Source organism: Ictidomys tridecemlineatus, chromosome 2 (assembly GCF_052094955.1).
Source record: "Ictidomys tridecemlineatus isolate mIctTri1 chromosome 2, mIctTri1.hap1, whole genome shotgun sequence".
NCBI lineage: Eukaryota > Metazoa > Chordata > Mammalia > Rodentia > Sciuridae > Ictidomys > Ictidomys tridecemlineatus.
This window is the reverse complement of record NC_135478.1, coordinates 1,626,903-1,636,869: the sequence shown is the minus strand read 5'-3', so window position 1 is coordinate 1,636,869 and position 9,967 is coordinate 1,626,903. Positions and strand designations below refer to the sequence as shown.

The window sequence follows — 9,967 nt, the reverse complement described above, 5'->3', positions numbered from 1 at the left end:
GGGGAGTCACTGGCTTGGTGAGCCGCCGGCCTCACCTGGGGACTCATCCCACAGACTCCCCAAGATGGCATCCGGGGGCCAGGTGGGTGGGGACGAGGGGAGGACAGACGCCTGGCCCCCCAGCAGCAGGGGTCACCCTGCACTGCCCGGCATGTCTGCCGAGTGCAGGGCCAATGCCCAGGGGCAGGAGGTTGCGCCTGTGACCTGGTCCAGTCCCCGCCGGTGCCCCATGTCCTCCATTTTGCACAGCTAGACAGAAGCTCCACAGGAGGCAACGGGCCTCATCTAGTGGTGGCCGCTGGTCCACAGGCTCCACAGGAAATGAAATGCAGGGCCCTTCCCAAACCAGGAGCATCTCAGGACGATGACGGCACAGCCTGGGACGGCCGAGTGACTCACAGGTCACACGCCCACCAAAACCTCCTTCGGGCTTCGGGCAGCTTTGTGTAATCTCTCCCAGGACAACGGGGACATGTCACAGTGGACTGAAGCAGTTCACACACAGCGTCACAGATAAGGCACCTCAGAGTGGTCAGGGCTGGGCAGCAGGCCCAGGGCGGTGCCAGAGGCTGGTGTCTGGGGACAGAGCCGGGAGAGGAGAGTTCTGGACCCGGTGGGGAGGGCCGAGCGGCCTGTGGATAGAAGGGCACCTCGATGTTGTGCACAGTTCACCAGAAGGAAGCAGAGGCTCTCCCAAGGTCCACCGAGGGACCCACGCTCGGGCAGGGGAGCCTGGGACTGGGGTGCTCGGGGCCGGGGAGGCTGCAGCATCCTGGGACACCTCTCGCGCTGGCCGACCCCGGGGAGCTTTTCCGGGAGCCGCCCAGGTGTCAGCGGCAGGGACAGCAAGGAGAGGAGCGAGGAGGAGCCCCGCGCAGCCAGCGCCTGAGGAGGGGCAGCCACGGTCCCAGGCTGCCTGCAGCGCCATGCCCCGCACACTGCGAACGCCAGGGCAGACCAGCTCGGGCAGGGGAGGGGAGACTGCCCAGAGACTGCGCATCCCAGTCCAGCACTGTGGCTTGGGGTGACAAGACCTCAGCAGGTGGCATGAAGCACCCGAGGGAATCGTCCTGTGTCACACTGTGCCCCATGTCCTCGCAGGGCCCATGCAGGGGGAAGCAAGCACTCGGGGTCAGAGCAGGGGCCTGGAGCCAGGCGGGAGGGAGGCCCCGGGCAAGGAGGGCAGAGGGGCCTGACAGCTGGACAGACAGAAGAGGACTTCCCGGAAAAGGCAGGATGGTGGCCAAGGGTCTGTGGTCGCCAGGGCTGGGGAGGAGAAGGGAGAGGGTGAGCGGGAGGAGTGCAGAGGGCTCCTGAGCTCGCTGTCCCGGTGGACACGGGCCGGTATCCACGGGGCCGACTGACAAGGAGCAGCACGAGTGGGCCCTGACGGGAGCGTGGACGGGGCTTGTGCGCCACAGAATGGACAGCTGCCCCCGCAGGGCAGAGAAGGCCCGGCCTGACGAGGCCTGGGGGGTCCAGTGGCCTCCCTGACGGGGTCAGTCTGCACTCCGTGGGACCCGCCGCCTGTTTCCGTCCCTCGGGGGAGCCTCCCTGTCCTCAGACCCTCCTGCGGCCAGTTCCCGTCCTCCTGGCCAGGGCAGGTGTGGCGTCTGGGCAGCCAAGGGGGCAGGCTGGGATCCAGAGGGATGCAAGAGAGATCCCTGGAGGGGCCCCAGGCAGCAGCGACACCCCACCACAGCGGGCCAGCGCCCTGTCACCGGGAGTCTCAGTGGAGAGGGTGACGCGAGGCCTCCGGAGCCAGCCTCCGTCGAGCCCTCCTTCTCCTCGGGATTTATCCCTCTGGGAAGAGCTCCAGACCCAGATTGAGAAAGGGCCCCTCTCTGCCAAGAGGCTGTCCTGCCTGCACGGAGGCCGGCCAGGGCGAGGCGGAGGCCGGGCCACCCACAGGTGTCCAGGGTCCTGATCCGCTCACTTCTCCCTTCCAGTCCTCGGCAACAGCCCTGCAGGCCACCCCAACGCCCAGGTCCAGTTCACCCAGCCTCAGAGATGAGGAACCCGACTGGGCAGCTGGGGGTTCTGCAGCCAGTGGGGGTGTCCTCTCCGAGGACAGGGACGCAATGGGCTTCAGGGAGGAGAAAGAGGAGTGTCCACCCCAGGCACCTGCACAGAAAGCCCTGCCTGCCCTTCCAGGTGGTCCCCGGCCCACCCCAAGAATCAGAGGAATGTGCGACCCCCACAACCCTTCCCCACCCCGAGCCGCAGGAGCCACCTCTGGTCTTCTAGGCCAGGTCCCAACGTTTCAGGGGTCAGAGTGGTGCTGTCCATGCGCAGCAGGTTGGCTGGGGGGGAGCCAAAGCCCCATCCCTCGGGTCAAGGGAATTTCCTGGCCACCTCTGGAGCCGCAGCTGGGAGCAGAGTGAGGGGGAGATGTCCCTCTTGCGGGTCTCCTTCCTGGCCACCCTGGGGGAACAGCTCTGGGAAGCTCCCTACTCCAGAAGACACCCGGACAGGGCCCACCGACTGTCGCGGAGGGCGGAGGAGGAGGTGGGAGCAGGGCTGAGCACCCCTGAGGTTCTGCACCCAAGAGGTAGCAAAATCAAACAGGAACAGGCAAGGCCGCCATGCCACCAACCTAGCCCCGGGACGGCCAGCCGCGTGGCTCCGTCCCTGTCTCCTGGTCTGTAAAAGGGAGATGATGGACGCTGCAAGGCTGCCGAGAGGCAGTTAATAAGGACAAAGTCAATCACCAGCATCAGGGAAACTGGCCGAGGTCTTCAGACTGCAGTGTCCTCAACGTCCACCGGGCGGCCAGCACCAAGGAATGCCGACCCTCACTCTCCTCTGCACGCCAGGAGCATCTACCCGGGAAGCCCATCTGCTCCTGGACCCTTCCCCACGCACAGAAGAGCAGCTGCCCAGGCAACCCGCACCCCGAAAACAGGTCTTAAAAGACAAAGATCCGCTGCCAGCCTCAAAGGTGGCTGCCCCCCGCGGGGAAGGGGCAGCCCAGGAGCCCTGCAGGCGCACAAACCCACCCTCCTGCAGGCGGCCGCCGGCCAGCGCTTCCTCGGCTTCCGGCTGTTTTCTCCGAAGAGCCCGCACTGGCCAGAGGGTGTCCTGCTTCCTTTCTGCGAAACCAGGGCCTGGCCGCCAGAGGACCCGGCTCCTTTCTCCGAAGGGGCCTGGCTGGGTCTTGGCACCTCTGCCTGCCTCCCAGGCTGGCCTCACACCCTGACCACAGACGCCTGAGAGGCCAGGGATGTGGCCTGGGGACGCCCGAGAGGCCAACGGTCGTGACCTGGGACGCTTGAGGGATGGGGAGCCCGGTGGCCTAAGGGCCACTCGAGCGGTCAGGGGCTGGGGCCTGGGGACACCCGGGGGATGAGGAGCCTGGTGGCCTAAGGCGACTGGAAGGGCGAGGGGGTGGAGTCTGGGAGCAATGCCCCGCCCCTCACAAGGCTCCGCCCCTTGCTGCTGCGCAGAAGGCCCCGGGAGAGGGGGGCGAGTGGGACCTGATTGGCCCACTGCCCGCGATGCTAAGGTGGATGCGCAGGCGAGAGGGGCGGAGCCTTAGGTATTCTGGGGGCTACAGAATGGAACCAGAAGGGTGCCCACTTTCCTTTCTTCAGGGGCACTCCACTGACCACTGAGCCACATCGCAGCCCTATTTTGAATTTTATTTAGAGACAGGATCTCACTGAGTTGCTTAGCGCTTCACCATGGCTAAGCTCCTGCCTCGGCCTCCCCAGCCGCTGGGATTGCAGGCGTGCACCCTGGCACCAGGCCCTGCACCCACTTTCATCCAGTCCATGAGCTTATTCATTACTTACAATTAGATCCCTTCTATGATGAATTATAACGTGGTCTACGCACACTGGAGTAATATTCTGCTATTTTTAGTGTGGTTCAAATATTACATGGGCATATTAAACTATGTTATTTTCTAAATATTACATAGCACACCCAAAATTACTTGTTTTTCAAGACTCAAATATATTTTACTCAGGAGCCTACTTGTAAGCATTTGTCCCTTATGTGACCACACGTCCATGCTGACCTCAGTCCTGCAAAGGTAAGCTCCAGGACAGCAGGCACCCCTCGGGCTTTGTTCCTCTTGGCAGCGCCCAGCAGGGTGCTGAAAGAAGGTGGCTGAGGCAGACTCAGGTCACTCAGAGACACCCATTTCTAATCCATGGAACCTGTGAAAAACGTTCGAGTTTGCAGATGGGATTAAGTTAAGGACAGAGATGGAGATCATCTTGAATTCTCCGGGGGCCAATGTCATCGTGGTGATGGGGACAGTCAGCCGTGAGTGGTGGCAACGCGAGGTTAAGGGAATAACTCTATGAAATAGGCCCATTGTGCAGACACCTGGCCACTTCCTTTTCCAAGAAGCAATTGACCTGCAGCCCGGCCTGGCTGAAGTGGACAGGCCATGTCACATTCCTCGAAAACGACCTGTTATCTGCAGGAGAAATTCAGGCCCAAGTAGTGTTGACAAGAGGAACCCAGGTGACCCTGGAGGGGCAGACCTCTGTGACTCTTCACAGACCAGATCCCAAAGCTCAGGGAGATAAGGATGATTCCTTCTAACCAGAAAATCTCTAGGAATCTGTGGTTAAGAATCCAATCAGAACTGGTCAGCATGGGCCAAAAGAACCCCAAACACCCTACAGTTGTCACGGCAGCGGGGACCTGAGAGTCTGATGTCATCTTGCTATGGGTCAGAAGCCCAGAGGTGGACCTGGATGCCCTGGGAACTTCTCTGGGAGGCCAATTAAATGAAGTGCAGGGGAAGCACACTGTCTGCCTCCTCTCTGCGGGGACTGCTCTCTCCCTGGAGAGTGTCCCCTTTTCCTATTTCTTTCATAAACTCAGGCCTAGTACTCTGGCATGTCTGAAATCTGCCTCCGTTTCCTGGAAATCCCAAGCCCTTCACAATGGGGTCTTCATAGAGGGAGGCCAGAGGGTCCGTCGGGGAGGGGCTGGGAGACACTGAAATACCCACTCTGGAGCTGGAGGCCGCAAGCGGAGGGTGGCCACGCCTCCAGACTGAAACAGACAGAGCCTCCCCGACCGACTGACCTGCAGAATCTGCTGCCATTTTGGACCCTAAAGGCTGGGTCCTTTCCCTCTCAGATTGTGGAACCAGGAATGAGGCCCAGCATGACTGGGCAGAGCAGGAGAATTTTATTCTTGGCCCAGAAAAGGAGAAGTGGGAGATAAACTTGCAAATCAGCTTCCCGCCCTGTAAGGGTCGGGGGTTTCAGAGGTAGGCAAAAAAAAAAAAAGAAAAAAGAAGGGGAGAGAAAGGCTCATAAAGGGGAGGAAGCTCATGGATTCCCTGGACCTTAGGTGCCACTTCTTTGCGCTCCTACTGTGGACCTCACCAGTCACCATCATGGTACTTGTCCACTGTCAGGGCAGGGGCATGCACATGAGATCCTGGTGACGTCAGACCTAGTCTGGTGGCCTCGCTGTTCCTATCCAGCCAGCTTCAGCCAGCCCACATGATGAGTCCGATCAGGGCAAGGCAGAAATTCAGCAGGCCACCTAGACGTACACACAGTGGGGACATCAAGGCAGGGTAAGAGCAGGAGGATCGGAATCAGAGACTGAAGGAGCCAGGAGCTCAGCGATATGGACACCTCTAGGGGCTGGAAAAAGGGACAAGGACAAGGACTCTCCCTTGGAGCTTCCAGGAGGGACAAGCCCTGCCCACCTCTTGGTTTTTAGTCTGGAAAGAACTGTTATGGGCCCTGACCTCCAGATTGTAAGAGAATCAATTCATGGTATCTGAAGCCACTGAGTTGGTGGGGCTTTGTCACTGCAGCCACAGGACACTCATACAGTACCCAGAAAACATCTGGGAGTGCCAGAAGGCCCGGGAAGAACACAAAGGCAGCTCTGGAAACGTGGGTCAGAGCCAAAAAAAGTCAGGAGCCTGGCCTCCCATGTGTCATTTGTCATGAGACCCCAGGCTTCTGAAATCAGTCCAGGCCTTGGGTTTCCTGATCTGTAACCTGGGGTGGCTCTGCCGGCCTCGCAGAAGATGAGGAGGAAGGAGGCCCCTCAGCTGCGGCCAGACCTCGCTCAGCGACCTCCCTGGGACCATCCCCTCCACTGCCAGGGCTGGTGCATTCGCAGACTCACTGGGTTGTGACTGTCACTCACCCTGTTTCCTGAAAGGAGGCCCAGGGAGGTGAAGTAGCTGCCCCAAGGTTATCCAGCTGTAAAGGGGGAGGGTGTGCATAGGAATGAAACCCTCAGGGAGAGCCCACCCGGCGCCCCCAGCACCCTCTCTGCCCTCAGTTTACCCTCACTCTCCCACTGGGGCCATCCGAACCCCCAATCCAGGGATGCGTGCCAAGACTAAGATGTTTTCTCAGCAGGCAGACACGTGACAACCCAGAAAGGAGGTGAAAGGTCAGGCTCTGAGAGCCCCACCCGCCCCAGGCAGAAGTCAGGTGTGAGGCAGTCACGGATTCCTGGAGGCCGACGTCTCACTCACCTGGAACAAGGACCCGCCCTTTAAATCTTCCCTTCCCTCGACCGAGAGATCTGGGGGTCTCCCCACCCTGGGGCTGCCCCCAGGCTGGTTGTCCCGGCCAGCCCGGTTCTGTGGGAGGCCAGCCACCGGTCAGCCGGAGGAGCCAGAGGACAGGGAGGAGGCGGAGAGGCGGGGCGGGCAGCCAGGGTGGAGGAATCCCCAAACTGGCTAAAAATAGCCAGGGAAATTATTCCAGCACCTTCCCAAAATAGAAGGCAGCCTCCCAGCCCCACAACAGGCCAGCACGGGCTGGCAGCAGGAGAGGGGCGGCTGAGGAGAGGTGGCGGCGGCCACCCCTCCCCAGGACAACACCCAGGCCCCTCTGTGACCTTCCCCGCCACCCTCCTCCCAGCGTTGGGGTGCGGAGGTGGCGCAGAAAGCCTGGCTGGGCTACCCAGCTCCATTGGAGGTGGGGACCCCGGAAAGTGGAGCCGCCCCTTCTTCCTAAAGCCAGGTCCAGGCCCTGGGCTGCCGACCTGGGAAACCGGAGGGCCCAGGCTCCCCAGGCTAAAAATAGGCCTAGCCTCCTCCCAGGCTATATTTAGTCTGTTAGCCTTGGCGTCGGCACTCAGGCAGCCGGTGGGCACACCCCGCCGGGCAGCTCGGTGCGGGCACCGCCTCTGGCCACCACAGAGGCCAGAGATGGGGCGAGACCCACAGTGTGGACAGAACTGGCTTCAGCTCCCGGCTGGCTGGGTGGCACAGGACACCCACAGGCTCTGTGCCTGGCTGTGCAGAAGAGAGGGTGACCAGCGGGTAGTGGGGGGTCTGGATTCCAGAGAGCTCTAGAAGAAGGATGCCGCACCTCTGGTCACCACACCCTGCGGAGAGGAGACCTGAGCCCGAACTCTGTGCCAGGCATGCGCTGGGGGGGGGGGTGGTGGCAGTGCCTGGGCCACAGTTTCCCCGTGAATGAGGAATCACATCGCTCAGCCCGCGGCAGACCCCCTCCTAAGCGCTCTTCACGTGTTGTCACTACAAATAAGTTAGTGTCACTTTCATTTTCCAAGTTCCCTCCCGCGCAGGCCGGCTCCAGTAACGCCAGGGGCTGACGTCACCGCAGCCCGGGTCCAGCCCCCCGCGCGCCCGACGCAGGCCGGCGCCGCCGTCACGGGCGTTCCTGCGCCAGGGAACCCCAGCCCCCGCGCTGGGGGCCGTGGAAACCCGTGACGCCAGCGCGCGCCGCCGCAGGTCTTCCGGCCCGCGGCGGGGCAGGCGGAGGGCGGGGCGTCCTGGCTCCAGCCGCGTGCGCGTGCGCCGCGCTCTCCCACCCCACGCGTGCACACCCGCGCGCCACGCCTGCACCGACGCAGGGGCGTGCCTGGCGTGTGTCGGCCTGCACGAGCTCGCGGGCTTGCATGTGCCAGGCCCGGGACCCCCGGGCACGAGCCCACTGGGACGCACAGCGCAGGGCAGGGAGGAGGAGGGCGAGGGGACCGCCCGGAACACCCTGCTCTCCCGGCCCACACTGTCTCCCTGCAGGTGCCCGTGGCCTGTGGGCGTGGGGCCGTCGCGATGACGGGGAGGCTGTTCATGTCTCCCCACCAGTCTGGGAGCTAATTACCGTCAGGACGAGACGGGTTGGCTGGAAAGATGAACAAATCGCAGTGTCTGCAGCGCGTCTGGGTCTCCGGGCCCCTGCGGCGACGGTTGTCGGTGCCCGGGCTGTGGGGCGGGACGCCGCGCTGGGTGGGGTCCAGGACGACCTTGGTGCTGCCTGTGGGAAGGGGACCTTGGGCTCCCGCGCGGGTCCTAGAGGGACTAGGCGAGGGATGGTGGCCCAGTCTGGTGTGTGTGAGCGAGAGACGGACAAGTGGCAGGCTAGTCTCCTGATAAATGGGTCTAATAATAGTACTTACCCCATCAAGTCCTCGAGGACCTGGCAGCCCACGCCCTGAATTATCCACGAGTAATCAGAATTTCAGTCCACACCAAGACCTGGCGTGGATGCCCATAGCACTTCTATTCCTCCTCACGGAAAACCGAGAACTTTCCGAACCTCTGTGCTCAGGTGAGCCCGTAAACCGAGGTCCAGGTTGATGGACGGAATGCAATTCTCTTTAAAAAGTACTGTGACGGGGAACAGAGCGACCTTGAAGACGTCTCCTGAGCCAACCAGATCCCAAAGGCCACAGCGTGTGACTCTATTGATAGGAAACGTCCAGCCCAGAAAGTGGACTGGTGGATGCAGGGCTGGGGGAGAGGACCACGTTACTACTGCCCTTGGGAATGGGGTTTCCTTTTGGGGTAATGGAATGTTCTGGTGTTAGACAGTGGTGAGGCTACATAACCCTGTGACTGTGTTAAGAACTACTTCACTTGTGCATTTTAAAAGGTGAATTTATGTTATGTGAAGTTTACCCTTCTTTTAAAGGATTAAAAAAGAACTTGATACTTGCAATATCAAGAGTCCCCGATGCATTATGCTGAGTGCAAGGACAGACTCAGAGGCTGCATACAGACTGGGGATGTGACATGTTGGTAGCATGCCTGCCAGCAGGGTTCCTTCCCCAGCTCAGCAGGAAGAGGGAGGGGGAGGAAGGGAGAAAAGCAAGACTACTCACTTTGTGATTCTGCTTATCTTTCTGGAAAAGGCTGAACTGCAGGTCAGTGGTGGCCAGAGGCTGGGTGCCAGAAGGGACACACTACCAAGGGAAGGGAGGGGACTGCAGGACATAGAAAGCCCTCACATCTTGACTGTGATGGGTCTCCCTGTGGACGTTGGCCAGGACTCATCAAGTTGTACACTTTAAAGTGTGAGCTTGCAATTTATGAGTTATGCCTTAATAAACCTATCTTTAAAACAAACAAGTGCACGGTGTTTTTAAAAATGCCTGATACTTAGCAAAACAGCAAAAACACAAGGGCTCTCCTTATTGTTGCCATTGTTGTGGATGTGCATGTGTGATGTGTGTGTCCAAGCCCCATGAAACTAGGTCCCCAAATTGGGAGCATAGGGAGCATAAGTACCTGGGACGCCCAGAGTTCTGGAGCATCCCTCTCCCGGACACCAATACACATTCAGTAAACCACACACCTTCAAACCCACAAACACAGGAACACACAAGCCCATAAAAGGTGCACACACACAATGCACACGTATATAAACACAAATTCACATATATGCATGCCCACAGGCACCTATCAACATGTAAGTACAGACACACAGTAACACACCCCAAACGCAAATATACCCACGTTCATGCAAAAACACACATGTGCACCTGCATGTACACATGCAACACACAGTTGCACAACACACAGACACACATGCCAGCAGGGCAGGGTTTCCGTCTGAAGGAAGGGAACTGCATCCACTGCAGGAAGACCAAATGTGACTGTATCCCAGCCTGGGTCTTTGTGGCGGCTGCCAGAGCAGGTCTCTTGGTCTGTCCAGGTAGGTGTCTCTAGGTTGCCTGCCTCTGTCTCCAGGGCTCAGCAACACCCCTCCTC

General features: G+C 60.1%; 1 long non-coding RNA gene across 3 annotated transcripts; it reads right to left on the bottom strand.

Annotated features, from left to right (window-relative positions):
* Positions 1 to 3,933: 3,933 nt before the first annotated feature.
* Positions 3,934 to 8,656, bottom strand: LOC144371136 (uncharacterized). 3 transcript variants are annotated; one of them, XR_013431243.1, is made up of 3 exons: positions 6,476 to 8,656; positions 6,139 to 6,194; positions 3,934 to 4,163 (listed from the first exon to the last, which is right to left on the bottom strand). It is a non-coding gene; the product is annotated as an uncharacterized LOC144371136 (long non-coding RNA). The 3 variants fall into 3 exon arrangements; XR_013431244.1 differs by having other exon boundaries at positions 8,079 to 8,656; XR_013431242.1 differs by lacking the exon at positions 3,934 to 4,163 and having other exon boundaries at positions 5,131 to 6,194.
* Positions 8,657 to 9,967: the final 1,311 nt, after the last annotated feature.